The sequence below is a fragment of the Rattus norvegicus genome, chromosome 12 (genome assembly GCF_036323735.1).
Source record: "Rattus norvegicus strain BN/NHsdMcwi chromosome 12, GRCr8, whole genome shotgun sequence".
Classification (NCBI taxonomy): domain Eukaryota; kingdom Metazoa; phylum Chordata; class Mammalia; order Rodentia; family Muridae; genus Rattus; species Rattus norvegicus.
Genome location: NC_086030.1, coordinates 41,095,420 through 41,110,086, shown reverse-complemented (window position 1 = coordinate 41,110,086; position 14,667 = coordinate 41,095,420). Strand labels below are relative to the sequence as shown.

Genomic DNA, 14,667 nt, shown 5'->3' with positions numbered 1-14,667 from the left:
ATCACTCTAAGCACTTCTCTTCTACAAACCCCCGTCCTTACATATATATCGGAGTCTCTCGTCGATACATTCCAACTCCGCTTTTTATAGAGTCTCCCTGAGATTCGTTCTGTGTTTGGGGGACCCCCCAACTTTACCTGGGTGGGGGGTCTCTATCAAAAATCCCTCAGCCACTGCAGGCACCATACCTTCTAAGTCAACTTAGAGGATGCCCCGCTCAGTTCAGAGATCTGAAAGTCCAGTGAACTCCTGGGATGTGAGAGCTTGAGAAATCCACTGGGGTGACTCCTGAATGACAGCCACAGAGACACAGAGGGAGGCACTGGTATTGTTGTCCTTTTGTGTGTAAGTTTGTGTGCCCGTTCTAAAGAAATCCCAAATTGCAGGCCTCAGATAGTAACCTGTGCGGGGTCCTGCAAGTTTGAGCCAGTTTATGAAGCAGGTGACTCCCCCATCTGGTTTGCCATCTGCAAAGGCTGTAACCACCACCTCCCAGGTTAAGAACCCTTAAAGACTATACACTGGGGGCGGCACGATATCTTGTGAAAACGTGAAACTTTCTACCTGGTCTGACTACTTGAGCTCCATCTCTAGGGACTCGCATGCTAGAAGATGAGCTCACTCAAGTTCTTCTCTGACCTCCACACGTGTGCTGTGATACACAGACACACCAAGTAAGTAGACAGATGCCTTAAATTGTCGGGTGCTATGCCGTAGCCCTTTCATTGTGTGAGTGATAAACTGAGGCACAGAGCTGCTTCCCATTGACAGAGATGATGTCATCATCCAAACAAACGAGGTTAGCACTGGAAGGAGTATGCGAGTGGAGGTGAGTGGAGGTAATGATGTTCTCAGAGATGCAGGAGCCTTCCTTCCCTGGAGCCCAACCTCCATGCCACACGGAAACGCAGCTGCAGGGAGATGAGAGGTCCAGGCAGAACTGATGAAGCCGGCGGGCTCTGCATCATTTGCCCATGTCCCCGAGACTATGGATGTAGCTGCTGAGAAGGCTGCAAATGCAAGAGAATGAGAAGATGGGGATTCTGAAGTAGAGGCACATTGAGGAGCCGTTACAGAGAAAAGCCAGAGTCAATGGAAATGGCTACTGAGCAGGGCTTGCTTATGTAAGTTCAGACTTGGCCACTCATGAAATACTATACATCCATCAAAAAGTGTTGCCTGTAGGGGCTGGGGTATGCTCTGCGATGGAGCACTAGTACACACAAGGTTGGTCCTGTACTACAGAGGCAAAGGCAGGATGTCCCCTAATGACCATGGTCCCACATGCCTCTCATCCCAGATCCCTAAGGGCCTGGATCTGTAGAATTGTAGTTTTGAGACCAACTTCTTTTGATGTGATTCTCGATTTAGTGTGGACCGCCCCAGACCTCTGTCTTTCTGGTGGTTATGGTCTGGGTTGCTTTGGTTTTGGCCTTATATGGGGTTTTTGTTTGTTTCTGTGTGATCTCCATCAGCTGCTAGGGTTACATGTGACTTTCAGGGAACCTGATTTCTCCCAGCACAGGGGGTAGCAGCAGCCTTGGATGTCCCTATGTGATTCCCAAGTAACCACAGTCAGCCAGGTCAGTCTTGGGAGAATACCTGCTACTTCTGTGTTGATGATGGTGACTTGGGGGGGGGGGGCATCTGGAGCTGGGCTGGGTTCCCCGGATGTTTGGTGACTGTAAAGGGACAAAATGCCTTTAAGTTGAGGAGCGAGGCTGTCACTTCCACAGGGCCTTCTGTGCTGGTGAATGGTAAGCCCCAGCCACTGCAACTGAGGGAGGGTCTTGCCGGAGGCCAGCGGCTGAGAACAGTAATCCCCACTGAAGAGCGACTCGAGCCTTCCTCTCCGACAATTGGGAGGACAGAGACACGGCCCTCGGGAAAGTACAGGGGTTCAGAAGCAAACTAAAACAATAACTCTCCCAACTCACCTACTCTGAGGGACAGCTGATCATCCTCTCGAGTGCTTCTTCTACTTAAACGTCATCATGCTTCTAATCTCAAACGGTCTTCTTATCCAGATAAGTGAGCTTCCCGGACTCCTCCTGCCTGCAGCACAAACAACCAAGCCATATAAACGCCTGGATCTGATCATGCCTGAAGGCCTCTCTAAACCCAGGAGCTACAATCTCGAAATGGTCAAAACCACATATTCTACACACACGCACATGCACACACACACACACACACACACACAGGAGCACACCCACACACTCTGTCTCTTGTAACATGTCCCCAGACGTTAGCACAGCTGACGCCATGAAGGAAGTACTATACGGACCATGGGACCCAGCAGCACATAGGCAGCACCACCTGCTAAAACGAGAACAAAGATGGACTCCATCAGCGTCCATGGTTCTGGGAAAGCCCCTACCTTGCTCTCTGGCTCTGCATTTCTGCTTCTGCCTAAGTGTTCTGCTCCCTGAGGTGTGTCAACCCAGGATGTGGGTTTTTTGTGCTTGAAAGCTCACCTTCAGAAAGGCTCAGGACTACACCGTGGTCCCTAACACCCAGTGTAGTCACCGGCCAGCTAATAAAGACTTGCTATTAAGCCCTGTATGGTCTATGGGGGGAGTTCTAGGACAGCCAAGGATACAAAGAGGAACCCTGTCTCAAAAGAAAAAAAAAAGACTTGCTATTGGCTTGAACCTACGTCTGAGAGTAGTCTTCTCTGGTGGATACCCAATCTCTCTCTCTCTCTCTCTCTCTCTCTCTCTCTCTCTCTCTCTCTCTCTCCTCCCTCCCTCCATCTTCCTACTCTCAGTTACAATGGCCTTCTCATCTTCAAAACAATCCTATAAGAATTACAAGAAGGTTTTATTATAAACTGAAGCACCAGGAAGAAAAAAAAAAAAAAAGCCTTCTTACTGTCAAAGTACCTGGGGCCAGATCTGAGCTATAAGGGTATTGGTCAATGCTCAGACAGAGACAGGAGGGGCCTGAAGTTCACTGGTCAGTCAATCAGCGAGAGAGACCTTGTCTCAAAATATAAGGTGGACAGATATTAAGGAAGATGCATGAAACCTCCTAGACTTACAGCTCAAAGCACAGTCGCAAACAAATGCATCACAGTGTGTCACCTGGCCTGGCCGCTGTCACTGCTCCGCCACACAGCGTTCCTTGAGTCTCCATTGCTTCTCCTTATGATGTAATGGTCCCCTGGGACCTGAAGCTCACCGCCACCAACCAGTGCCACAAACAGGATCCTGAGTCAAATTGCTAGCTCAGGAACAGATCCCCAAATCAAAACTCCAAAAACATTCCTACTGAATGCCCTTCTGCATCCCACCACAGTAAAACCAACTCACTGAGCGCCAGACACCACTGGCACTAAACTTACCTTGGGAAAGGGGTGCCTGCCTGGTAACCCCAACACTTGGAAGGCTAAGGCCAGAGGGGACAAGCCAAGCTATGCAATTCATCAGTCATCAATCAGTTAACCAGTATTTTTAAAATGTAAATTTTCATTGCCAAAATATAAACACACTGTTTCTTGTAAGCCCCAGTTTCTGGTTCTTCAGGAAATAGGGCAACTTGGTCACACAAGGCCAGGTGCCTCCTGATGGCATGTTTCCCATGACACTGCAGCACAGACTGGCGCCACCTACCTGGGTTAGCCTTCTGCCTTGCCACTTGCTACCACACAGCTGCAGGCATGTGACTGGCACCTTGCAGGCCTCAGGCTCCTGGTCTGTAAGCTGCAGCTCAGGTTACAAAGAGACCGCCCGCCCCCCAGTGCCAGGCACTGCAGGTGGAATGACCAAGGGAGGGACAGGGAAGGGACTGAGGGACGGGACTGAGGGCTGCGACCTGGTTTCAGTTCTTCCCAGTCATCATCCCTGACACACTGCCATTGTCCCTCATTTGGTGTCCCCAGCAGTGACCTTTGCCTTTAGGGCTCTCCAAACTTGAAGCACCGCCACTTTCTACTTCCCAGGATCCCAATCAATCAGAGACAGGTTGTACCCTGAGTCACCCAGATTCCCATCTTCCCCCTGAAAGACCTCAGTCCCACACAGGGTTTGGTGGTCGCTGGACATAGGACAGAGAGGGACAGGGCTGGCTGTGGATGGATTCAAGTTCCCTTTCTCTCTGGGCAAGAGGGCATTTAAGCTTTTGGGGGGTGTGGCTGAATACTCCTGCTGGACCATCACTGAAGCTCTAGAAAAAATGAAAATCCATCGCCAGTCTTGACAAACGGAATCAGCTCTGTCGGGAGAGTGTCCGCCTTGCATGCTCAAAGCCCTGGGTTCCGAGCTGGAGAGAAGGCTCAGCGGTTAAGAACACTGACTGTTGGGGTTGGGGATTTAGCTCAGCGGTAGAGCGCTTGCCTAGGAAGCGCAAGGCCCTGGGTTCGATCCCCAGCTCCGAAAAAAAAAAAAAAAAAAAAACCACTGACTGTTCTTCCAGAGGTCCTGAGTTCAATTCCCAGCAACCACACGGCGGCTCACAACCATCTGTAATGGGATCTGATGCCTTCTTCTGGTGTGTCTGAAGACAGTGACAGTGTACTCACATATATAAAATAAATAAATAAATCTAAAAAAAAAAAGTCTTGGGTTCCATCCCCAGTAGGGCAAAAACCAGGCTCAGGTAAGGCATGTCATCCCAGGAGGAGGATCAGGAGTTCGAGGCCATCTTCAGCTGCATAGTGAGCTTTAGACCAGCCATGCCTAACCCACATTCCCGATCCTAAATGCAAAAAATTGCTGGATTTTTAAAAAGGGTTTTTTGTTTTGGTTTCTTTTTGGTTTTCCTGTTGTTTCTTATCTGATTGGTCCATTTCCGTCTACCTCTCTTGTGTTAGGGTTACTCTCCTGAGATGAAACACCGTGAGCAAAGCAACTTGGGACGAAAGGGTTTATTATTCGGCTTATACTTCCAATCACTGTTCGTCCTGGGAGGAAGTCAGGACAGGAACTCAAGCAGGGCAGAACGCAGGAGCTGATGCAGAGGCCATGGAGGTCGCTGCTTATTGGCTTGCTCCCCACGGCTGGTAGAACCCAGGACCATCAGGCCTGGGATGGCCCCGCCCATAGTGGGCGTGGCTTTCCTCCCTCAATAACTAGTCAAGAAAATGCCCTACAGGCTTGCCTACAGTCCGACCTTCTGGAGGCATTTTCTTAATCCTTCCTCTCAGATGACTTTAGTTTTGTCACGTTGGCATAAAACTAACTACCCAGCACATCTCTCTTTTAGATTATCTCCCGAGCCCCCTCCCAAGGAAAAAGGCCTTTTAATGTGTCCTGGAGAACAACATGGAGCTTTCTCTGGTCAACAGAAGTAGCTGTCATTATCCTATTCAGTACGGAAGGAAACGGAGGACCAGAGACGCTCAGTCACTCAGCTCCTAACGGAAACTTGAACCTAGTGAACCTTTATGCTCCAAGCCTCTTCGGCCAGGCAAGCGCTTATGCTTAGCCACCTTCTGAAAGGAAGCTTTTTTATTAATAGCATACTTTCAATACCAGTTTGTTGGGTTTCGCATGAATCTAAAACTCTGCCTTCACCTGGGCTGGCAGCTTCCTCTCCCACACTCACTTGGCCTTCTTTTATCATGTAAGCACTTTGGAAAAAGACCAAAGTTTGACAAAAACTGAAAATGTCTCTTTTATTTCATCCAGTCCCAGTTACTGGCAACAGTGGGCGGCTTTTCCTTTCCTCTCTTATTATTTTTTTTTAAAGCCGCTGTTTTTGTTTTTTTTTTTTTTATTTCACTCTTTGTAGTTGGTAAATTCCCTGCGAGCAGCTGCTTGTGGAATCTAAAGGTCTGAGCTCAGAGGTTCGTGTGAGGCTGCGCAACTCCGGGCGCAGGAAGCCCACGTACCACGGAGCAGCTGCGCCCATCCGCTGCTGCTTCGAGTTCCCACTCCCACTCCTAACCCGTCTCAGGGTCTTTCCAGGTCTCATGGTCCCCGATGTTATTTTTAGACCTGACACTCAACTGTCACAGCACTGTCTGTTTGAGAGCTGGGAAGATCTCTCAGTCGGTGAAGCACTTGGTTTTGCAACCCCAGCCCTGGCTGCGTCTGGGCTTTGACGACCAGGCTGACGATTTGAACTCGGGTCCTCCTGCTTGAGCGGCAGGCGCTTTACTGACTGAGCCGCCTATCCAACCCCGACCCCCCAATTTGTTTTTGAGGTGAAGTTTTCTCTGTAGCCCGGGCTGTTCTCAGACTCGTAAACCTCTTGCTTGGCGTCTTGAGAGCTGGGATATGAGGCCCGGTCCACCACACCTGGCTTGGATTATCTTTAAATGCCAGGTCTGTGCGGAAAAATGGCAACCAGCAAAAGAGATGCAACCTATCCTGGGTGAGTGTCCTGCGCACTCAGCCCTGTTCAGGCATAGCTGCTCTTGCTTGTTCGCCACACAGCACAGCAGATTTTTTTCCTATATCAAATAACATCACACAACCCAGTTCTTGGAAGGTGGGCAGCCCTTGCTCCATGCAATTACTAAGCACTCATCACAGCGACCCTTAACCGACCCTTGTCAGCCTGGGCCTGAACACTACGCAAGAAAGAATCCGCTGGGGGCTGTCAGCAGGCGAGCTTCTGACTCCAGCTCCAGGCGATTCCTCACCCTACTGGAGAGCACAGTGAGCTTCCCAGTGAAAGACACGAATCAGACTGAGTCCTGAGCTGACGACCTGCAGGGGGCGCCACTCATAGAGGAGACGGTGGCATCCACCTGGGAATTGGGCAACATGCAAGGTGTCACACCATCCGTGATGACCTCTGGCCGTAACTAAAACGAACTTATTTTACAACGAAAGCTGACCTAACATTTATTTATATATAAATTTAGTTAGGTCGGGTCGGTTTTTGTTTTGTTTTGTTTTTTTTGTTTTGTTTTTTTGGTTCTTTTTTTTTTTTTTCGGAGCTGGGGACCGAACCCAGGGCCTTGCGCTTCCTAGGCAAGCGCTCTACCACTGAGCTAAATCCCCAACCCCCTTGTTTTGTTTTTGAGACAGGGTTTCTCTGTGTAGCCTTGGCTGTCCTGGAACTCAACTCTGTAGTTCCAGGTTGGCCTCGAACTCAGAGATCCACCTGTCTCTGCTTCTGCCTCCTCCTCTGACTGCTAGGACTAAAGGCACACGGTACCGCAACCCAGCTAATTTAACCCCAGCCAATGGTGACACTGGTGGATCCACCAATGTCAAGGCCAATGGTAGAGTCCTTGCCTTCACGAGGCCCTAGAATCAATCTCTACTACAAAAAGAAAGGGTCAAGCTGCCAATCAAAGGTGATGCTGTTGAACGAGATAGATCTGCAAGCCCAGAAATGTGTGCCATGGGAGGCCGTTGGTAGAGTGCATTATGGGTGTGTGGCGGGGAGAAGGGGGAAGGAGAGAGGGAAGGGGTACCAAGGGGGTTGGTAGGGCACTCACTATCTGCTGATGGGATTTGCTGGGCTCCTTCTAAGTCCCTCCTGGTCCTTCGGTGGACAAGAAAGTGCAGGTGACATGGGAGAGGGGAGGCCAGCCTCCAAGCCTGCAGTGTGGAGTGTCAGGAGGCCTCACAGCCTGGTGACCAGTGGCCCGCCATGCTGTGGTGGTGTGGGGGGGAGAAGTGGATGATGGGTAGATGGAGAAGGAGAGAGAGGGCACAGCAAGAGCTGAGCCCGGGTCCTCTGCTGGGAATGGTAATTGCAGGTGACATTCCCTGAAGGCACCATGTCATTCAGAACTCAGTTAAAGGTAAAGTAATGTGTAGCAGTTTTCCCAACCCGGGGCCTATGTCCTGCCAGGTCCTTGGGGGCTTGGGAGGGGACTCTGGACAAAGGATAGACTGAAAGATGGCCCCTCTGGGGATAGCACCCCACACAAGCTGTGCTCACAGCCCACCCCAGCAGTGGGGTTCCAGGAACGGCCTTCAGTCTTAGGGGACCATGGTCAATTGCCCCAGCTGACCACATCGGCAGGTGAGCCCGCATTCGGAGGGCGTGGCCACTTCCTGCTGCAGAAGGGCTTTGAATTCAGTATTTTAGAATTGCTCTGGGTTTTTTTTTTTCTTCTTCTTCTTCTTAAAGGGAGCCTAAAAATAACAACTGAATGGCAAGTACTTGGGATTCACGCCAGAAAAACTAAATCAGTCACTGAGGGAGTCAACAAATCAAGGCGGAAGTCCTGCTCCTCACTTGCAATCTCAGAGCTTGGGAAATGGAGGCAGGAGGATTCCGGCCATACTGCAACGTGGGCAGACCATGCAGACTACTGCCTCCTTGCCTAGTGGCTGTCCAGGGTCCGTCTGAACTTCGCAGGGTCCTGCATGTGTCTCAGGACACAAACAACTCGATACCTTTGGTATCAGGAGCAAAGCCACAACCGTCCTCAGATTTATCCCCATCCTTCCTGGCGTCTGATGAAGATGCCCTGATGCATATGACAAGGTCTCCTGTAGCCCTGACGGGCCTCACACTCACTATGTGACCAAAGATGACGTTGAACTTTTGGTTCTCCTTCCTTTACCTCATGAATACTGGGATGGCAGGCGAGTGCCACCTCACCTGATTTTAGGTGGTACAGGGGATCAAATGGGAGGCTTTGTGCAAGCTGGGCTGTCCCAACTGAACTGTGTCGACAGCCCTGGACTTATAGATTTAAATGAAGACCAAAACTGAAAAGCAAGGTATGATAACACACCCATAATCCTAGCACTCCGAGTTTGAGGCCAGCCAGGTTACAAAGATTTCATCTCAAAAAAGGGGCGGGGAGGGGGCCTACTATATTGTTTTATACCTGGAGGTGAAGAACCTTTTTGGAGGAGGGTGGCCTTGAATCGATATAAGAATAGCCACAGAGCTCCCAGAATCTCATGCAGAATGTGGGCAGCCTAGAGTTGCTGGATTTTTCTGGTCCAGGGAATTCTCCGAGTGTCTGAAATCTTCACACCCTGCCCCTTCCTGCTCCAAGCCCAGAAACCGTCACCGTTGTCAACTGTGTCTCCTCTCATATCTATCACTTTAGATCCTTCCTCCCCTTCCTCCTCCCTCTTCCTTACCCTCTTCTCCCCTCCCTCCTCCCCCTCCCTTACCCTCTTCCTTCCTTCCTTCAGCTCCTTCCCTCTCTCCCTGGTCCCCTCCCTTAATGTCAGCAAGTGTCACTTTCTTATCTCGCATTCGGACGATACTAGTAAGACACTGCTCAAACAGAACCACGGTCTCGGGAACCGCAGCAGGCGGGCAGCCTGCCACTCCAGGCTTCTAGATTGCTCCCGGCTGCATTTTCAAGGCCCGAGGATGGTTCTTTAAAAAAAAAAAAAAATCACCTGCAGGATGACAAAAGGGCTTGCTGCAGCCTTAATTCAGCATCGATCTTCGTCTTTGTCCGCAGGAATCACAGCCATCTATCCTGCCTAAACAGGGGAGCGAAACGGACTTATTACAATAATGGAAAAATACCCAGTCTCCCAGCCTACAGCCCCATGCTTCTGAGGCCTCTTTAAATGTATCTATCATTCACCCAAACCAGTGTGTCAGTTTCAGGGAAAACTGGCAAGGTGGGGAGGGTGGTTGGGGAGGAGGGGAGGTGAAGGGTGGACGGTTGCCGTAGTAACAGAGGATTTCAGTGATGAGTATCCATGGTGATGGGCTCTGGGTTCTGAGCGGGTTTTAAATGCTTTAGTTAAAGTCTGCAGCAAGTGCACAGCTGAGGACCCAGGAGAGGGAGCAGGGCACTGTCTGCTCCTGGATGGGCGCAGCCCTGGGTTGCTCAGGGAGAAGGGAAGGAAGGTTGTATAAGGACGGGCATGCTCCCTGAGAGGCACTCGTGAGCAGTGAGCGGAAGCGAAGCTAGCTCTAAAGAGTGCTTTAACACCTGTGGGTCCCGTTGTGTCTCCACGGCCTGCTCCACAGGGTGACACCTATGATGGACCCTGGTCATGCCTGCTTCTCTCTTCCAGCAAACCCCAGGTTTCCCCAGAACCAGTGTCATCAAGATTTGGCCTTACTGGAGATAACAAAGCTGGGCCATCCACCACCTCTTCCCCCACCGACTCTCACGGGATAGGAGCTAGAGAGAAATCCATCTGACAGCAGAATCTGGGACTGTCCCAACAGAACTCGCATCTTTTGGGCTCACTCAAAGTTCGATTACATTCCTTTTATGCCAGAATATTCACTGGGAACAGAGGGGACTAACACGGCAGGGACTTAAAAGTGACAAACCAGGGGGCGTGCATCTGTCATCCCAGAACTCAGGAGGCAGAGAGAGGAGGATCATACAAGTTGGAGGCCAGACTGGTCTACCTAGGGAGTACCGGGCCAGCCAGGGCTACTTAGTAAGACTGGCACCAAAAACTAAATCAATTAATAACACAGCCTCAGAGGTTTGGGGAGCCAGGCTCCGTCTGCATTATACAGCCACCATTTTTTTTTCTTTTTTTTCGGAGCTGGGGACCGAACCCAGGGCCTTGCGCTTGCTAGGCAAGCGCTCTACCACTGAGCTAAATCCCCAACTCCACAGCCACCATTTTAAAACTCCCTTTTCGAGGTCAGTTCATTATCAAATAGGACTCCCCAGTTCCAGCCATGGCTTCTGAGCTCCAGGGGAAGGGGAAAGAACAGAGGAAATAAAAACAAGTGCATAATAAAAGCAGCCTTTTAGAGAAGGTCTCTGGGAGACCCTGACAAGTCCCATCTGCATCACCTAAGACCGGGTATCACCTAGCCTCAAAGGAGAATAAAACCAAAGTCTGCCTTCTGGGATGCTAACTGGCCTATCAAAGCCCAAGAAATCATGGCAGCGCCAACACTGGGGATAAGCAACAGTCTTAGCCGTATCTCTCCAATGAAGGCTAGACTCCACCTGCATGTCCTCTTTTCTCTCCTTCTCTACCCCACCTCCTCCTCCCCCTCTTTCCCTTCCCCTTCCTTTTCCTCCCCCTCTTTCCCCTCCCCTTCCTTTTCCTTCTTTTCCCCCTCCTGTTCCCCCTCCTCCTCTTCTTTCCTTTCCCCTTCCTCTTCCTCCTCCCCCTCTTCTCTCCCCCTTCCTCCTCCCCTTTCTTCTTCCCCTCCTACTGTCCCTCCTCCCCCTCTTCCTCTTCCTCTTCCTCCTCTCCCTCCCCCTTCCCTCCTCCTCCTCCTCCTTCTCCTTCATCTTGCCCCTTCCAGGAACCTCTGAAGCAGCATGTTGGGGGAGACTCGCTTTCCCCACACTCTGAGGACAGCAGTGACCACTGGACCCTGCTGATCCCCGAGTGGCCTCCTTGTGAAAATCTTGGGGAGAAGATGACACCAAGGCTGTCATCTTCTGCCGAAGACCCAAGGTAGATGCTGACTCCAACTAGACCAGCCTGTGGGTGCCATTTGTGGGTCGCTTTTCTCACTGTTGTGACAAAATCCCCAACAAGCAAATTAAAGGGGGAGCCATTTATTTTGACTCACAGTTTGAGAGGGAAGGGACGGATCCACTGAAGTGGGAAAGGCCTGGCAGAGCTCACAGCAGCAGTGGGCATGGGAGGCAGTGGATCAGGAAACAGAGCTGAACACGTGAAATTATGACAGCGTCTTAACTGCTCCCACCTGGCCTTAGTATTGTGGGGGAATTAATTGAGTCAAGGGAAGACCAGAGTCCTCACTCTCCATCAGGAGTGAGGCCCCAGGGCCTTGAGACAATGGTGTACACACACACACACACACACACACACACACACACACACACCCCGCAGTACAGTCACCAAGGGAAACCCCATCCCTCTCCATTTCCAATTGTAAGGGTGAACCAGACCATGAAAGTCTCAGGATGATAGTGCTGCTGAATTCTGAATGTTCTCCTTCAAGCAAAGAGAGGGCCTGGGCTCCAGGCATCCCTAGACACCCAGGTCTAACCGTGGTTCAGAGCATCTGTTGGTTCTCACTCCACAGGAGAGAGGATCTGCTTCCTGTGATAAAAACAATCTCTGACTCAAGTCAGCTTGGTCATAGCCCTATATTATTGAGGAAGACAGGGCAGGAACTAAGTCACTGCCAAGGAAGCAAAGGAGAGGCCATGGAGAAAGACTGCTTCCTGGTTCACTCTCTGGCTTACAGCTTTCTTATACAGCCCTGCCTAAGGATAGCACCGCCCACAGTAGGCTGGGCCCTCCTCCATCAATTAGCAACGCCTCACAGACAAGGTCAGTCTGTTCTGGACAATCCTGCAGGTGAGACCCCCTCGCCAGGTTACTATAGGTTGTGTCAAGTTGACAGGGGAAGTTAACGAGGACAGGGTCTTAGCCATCAGTCACCCAGCTAAACTTACTAATGCCGTTCGTTTGTCTTGGTTTCATTTTTTTCTTGCTTTCGAGTTTGGTGAGCAATCGGAATTTTCCACTTATATTTGTAGTATGTTTTCCTTTTAGATAAGATGTCTTTTGATAGGCTCTATTACATTTATTTGGTGTGCGGCTTGTGGGTGTGCTGGAGGTCAGATGGAGTGCAGTTTTTGGGAGTCGGTTCTCTCCTTCCACTATGTGGGTTCCAGGAATCAAACTCAGGTCGTGAAGCTTGACAGCAAGCACCTTTACCTACTGAGCCATCTCACCAGCCCCAGTGTCTTGGCATTTTCACAAGTAGAGTGATTTTTAAAAAGGGAAACAACATGAAGCAACCAGTAGTAAGGCAGTGCTCTAACACATGATTAAACATGGAGCACAGTGGGTTTGATAGAAAACACAACTGCTGAGGCTGAGAGAGGGATGAGTTCTAATCTGAGTTTTGACACTGCCTTGCTGTGTGGTCTTAGACAAATTCCTTCACCTCTCTGAGCATCCATTCTCATATCTATAAAAGGGGGGGGGGGGTAAGTTATAAAGCTCCAAAGGTCTCCAAAGGACAGAACTCCAAAGGTTCATAGAGAACCCCAAGTATAACTTGGAGACCCTTGCTATCACAATTTTTTTTTTTTTAGATAGGCTGTCATGTAGTCTAGGCTGGCCTCAAACTTGTTATGTAGCTAAGGCTGTCCTTGAGCCCTGGGATGACTGGCATGCACTGGCTAGATGCCATTCTTCTATGAAGACAGCTCCAGCGGCAGCTTACTCCATCATTGTGCATCTGAACGTGGACACGCAGCCAGCCCAGCTAAGCAACGGAGAGCAGGCCGCACTTGGCGCATCACAACGGTGTTTTAAACCAGTGTGGAGCCATCTCCCAAACTTGCAAAATTAGACTCAATTATTTTTAAAACAATGCCTTCCTCAATTTGCAAATGAGCACAGCAGAACGCTAAGCAGGACCCTATTTTAGATGCTAAATATGTGGCCTTTTCAAACAAGATTCTAAGGCTCTGTCTTCACACACGCGCGCACACACACACACACACACACACACACACACACACACAATCACCATTGCTACCGCCACCCTCCCTGGCTGTTTATTAATAAGCCTGCCATTTCCTGGATTTAAATTAGTCCCAAACATCAAGCCCAGGGCACAGAGCAGCTGCTGCCGTTTGCACTGTAGGAGCTGTTTGTCTGATTTTATCCCTGATCAAACGCCGTTTCCCACTTTCTCAAGAACTGTGGGCAGATTCTCCTTGGCACTCTGGAGGTTCGCTGATGAGAGATCACTGTGTCTCACACCTCCATTCCCCAGCTCATCAAGAAACATACTAAAACTACAAGAGGGACCTTGAGAGATGGCTCAGCCTTTAAGAGCACAGACTACTCTTAGAGGGGACCCCAGTTTGACTCTGAGCACCCATGTTGGGGACTCACAACTGCCTGTAACTCCAACTCCAGGAGATCCAATACCTTCTCCTGGACTTCAAAGGTACTTGGACTTGTGTGTTCACACATAAACATACATACATACATGCATGCATGCATACACACACATATATATATACAGACACACATGTACACATTTATATAAACATGCATACATACACTCACATACACACATGCATACATTCACACATGCATGCATACACAATATATACACACATGCATGTGTACACACATTCATGCATACATACACATGCATATATACATATATACATGCATGCACATACACATGCATACATACACATATATACATACATATACACACACATGCATTTTACACCCACACATACATACACACATACATAATTAAAAATAAGACAAAAATCCTTAAAAAGAAAAACAAAAAAGAGAAAGAAAGAAACTACAAGCCATTGTGGTGGGCACATCTTTAATCCTAGCACTTGGGAGGCAGAGGCAGATGAACCACTTTGAGTTCAAAGCCAGCATGGTCTACATAGTGAGCACTAAGCTAGCCAGGGCTATAAAGTGAGCTCATTTAATTGATTGTTTGTTTAAAAACCTACAAAGCTACAGATGTGGCTCAGGCGGTGTGGTGGTGCACACCTATCATCTCAGCATGGGAGAGGGGCATAAACCGGAAGATCAGGAGTTCGAGGCCAGACTCTGCCACATAGTGATCCGGGGTAGCCTAGGTTACATGAGACCCAGTCTCAAAAAAAATCCCAAAACAAAACCAAAAGCCCACACAATAGCATGCTCCACCACGCCGGGCATAGAGAACTGAGTCTGAGAACAGCAAAAGACTTCAGCAACACTGAAGAATTCTGCAAGACACGAGATTCATCTAGGGAGGCATCTGGGAGCATGTGTTGGAAACAGTAGCTCAGAGGCTCCCACTTGATGGGCCTCAACTGAGCCCCAGCTATGCCAG

The 14,667-nt window shown here is 49.6% G+C and overlaps 1 long non-coding RNA gene across 1 annotated transcript; it reads right to left on the bottom strand.

The window, feature by feature from the left end:
* Positions 1 to 701: 701 nt before the first annotated feature.
* Positions 702 to 9,548, bottom strand: LOC134481334 (uncharacterized). The gene is made up of 3 exons (XR_010056826.1): positions 9,276 to 9,548; positions 1,938 to 2,055; positions 702 to 1,010 (listed from the first exon to the last, which is right to left on the bottom strand). It is a non-coding gene; the product is annotated as an uncharacterized LOC134481334 (long non-coding RNA).
* Between the last annotated feature and the right edge of the window lie 5,119 nt (positions 9,549 to 14,667).